Consider the following 2,710-nt stretch of genomic DNA (forward strand, 5'->3'; position numbering starts at 1 on the left):
TGAATACAAAACAAGCGTAGGTAAGTGGTCTAACCGCTATTCACCAAATAAAACACGCTGACTCTTGTGAATTTCCCTAGCTCAATGCACGGACAAATTCTACAAATCAAAGGTTTCCCTCGAATGTCTTTTGGGAGAACTGCTTTATCCAGCTAGTGAGTAAAATATTCACTTCGTGAATATTACTAGGCTGACATCGAGTAACTCTGTACAGTTATTCAATCACCAATTAAAGAACTCCAAAAAATTAACCTCAAACATCCAACCTTTCCCTAGCTTCGCACACATCAAATAATCTTTTAATTTACCATCATACGGTCTAATTTTAATAGCGGGTGGTCAGGGTCGGAGGTTTTAGGAGTCATGGGTCATTTTTTCTTTTCCATCAGTCAGAAGTGAAAAAATAGAAATCAGGTCTCAGGACCGTGAGGCGTTTAATCCATTCAAGTCATTTCATCTCAACGAAAAAACCCACTTGAGCCAAAAACATTCCTGGGAGTTGGAACTCGTTTTGACAAACGGGAATGGTAGCAGGTGAGGAAAGGTTTAGTTACAGATGAGAAATGACATCAGAATGAAGATGGAAAGACCTACGTTAAGCTATCTAATAAGAGAAGAGTGGAAATCGAATCTCATAGAAGGGTAGTCATTCGTGAAGTATTGGAGAGCGCAGTGGTTCTTTCCAGATTTTCCTCAATTGATTTTTGTTATCTTTTTACTATCATCCAAATCCATTATCAACAAAAAATTTAAGAGTGTATCTAATATTGTTACAAAATTTTGTTGTTATATATTGTTTTCTCACAAAAAGTACAAAAATTTTAATTACCCACCATCCCTCCCAATAGGCTTACTCATATTAAGTTGTATATCTATAGTCATGTATCCGCCCCTTAGGGTCGGAGGTTTTAGGAGTCATGGGTCATTTTTTCTTTTCCATCAGTCAGAAGTGAAAAAATAGAAATCAGGTCTCAGGACCGTGAGGTGTTTAATCCATTCAAGTCATTTCATCTCAACGAAAAAACCCACTTGAGCCAAAAACATTCCCTGAAGTGGATTAAGATCAGACTCGGTCTTACTGATGGAAGACACGGGATGATCAAAAGAAAAACAATCTACGGAAGATTGTAGCACAACGAAAGGTTGAGTTTGATTAACATAAGAGAACATAAACAACTAGAACATTTTAACTAACACCTGAAGTGGATTAAGATCAGACTCGGTCTTACTGATGGAAGACACGGGATGATTGAAAGAAAAACAATCTAAGGAAGATTGTAGCACAACGAAAGGTTGAGTTCGATAGGGAAGAAGAAAAACAATAAGGGGGCTCAAGTCAAAATATTTACGGCCCTTTCTTAAAAATTGGGGGAAGTTTTTTACGGTACCGTGCTGTAAAAACTTCTCCCAATTTGTAAAAAAGGACCAAAAAAAAATCTTTTGGATCTCCTTCTGAGCAGTAAATTTACGCAAATTTTCTGCTTAAAAAAATTTGGGATGTCGTATAACATTTCCCAATTTCATAAAATTTTGCGTAGATTTTATGAAATTGGGAAATGTTTTTTACGATAAGAGTAGTATAAAAATTTGAATTGAGCCCCCCTAATAGGGCAGTTCAAGTTTGAGTTTTTAAGGCAGTTTTACGTTTTACAACATGATTGTTGTCCTTAAAAAAACTTTTATTTTGAGACCTCCAAGCCACCTTGAGAGGTGGCTCGCAGATTTATAAATTATAAGATGACTTATAATTTTATACGTCTTCTGGCTCAAACGCAAAAAAACCGGTGAGAGCCGGTGGTAAGAGGACAGAGGTGCAAAAAAAAAGAAAACCACTGTACCTTAGGTTTCACCGCATGTCACCGGCTTTTACCCTCTTTTACCCGCTTGATCACCTGCTTTCACCTGCTTTCACCCTCTTTCACCCTCTTTCACCCTCTCACCCATCACCCTTTTCCCTCCATCATCCATCTCATCCTCAAGTTCTCACCTGCTCAATCACCAATTTCTCATTGGTCTCACCCATCACTTGACTAGCTACTTACTTTTCATTTGGAACTCTTATCCTCATCAACTTCATTTGACTCTCTCTCTCCTTAGTTTTCAAGTTGATCCAATTTGATTCATCATAGATCTCATCCGAAAAATCAATTCAAATCCAAGCTCTTATCTTTTTTTAATTTCATTTGACTCTTATCCAAGCTCTTATCTGGTTTGATTTCATTTGACTCAAATCATCCAAAATTTCAATTCAAATCCAAGCTCTTATCTCTTTTGATTTCATTTGACTCTTATCTCAATTCAACTCTTATCTCTTTTGATTTCATTCAACTCTTCTTTGAATTCATTGAATTGAATCAACCTCAAGCTTTTATTCTCATCGATTGATTGGACTGTCTCCCTACTTTTCAAATTCATTCTCAGGAATCCAAATCTATCTGATTTAAATCAATCAAATCAACCTCAAGCTTTTATTATCATTGATTGATTGGCACAGTGACATTTTACTACTCACTGGCAGGCCAGTGAGTACGTCCAGCTCAATTCAATCTCAAAACAATCTCAAAACAATCTCAAAACAATCTCAAAACAATCTCAAAACAATCTCAAAACAATCTCAAAACAATCTCAAAACAATCTCAAAACAATCTCAAAATAATCTCAATGTTTGGCCTAGAGGGGCAGACTAACAATCTTCCAACATGAAGACTTG

Source organism: Melampsora larici-populina (assembly GCF_000204055.1).
Source record: "Melampsora larici-populina 98AG31 unplaced genomic scaffold MELLAscaffold_49, whole genome shotgun sequence".
In the NCBI taxonomy this organism is placed as follows: Eukaryota; Fungi; Basidiomycota; class Pucciniomycetes; order Pucciniales; family Melampsoraceae; genus Melampsora; species Melampsora laricis-populina.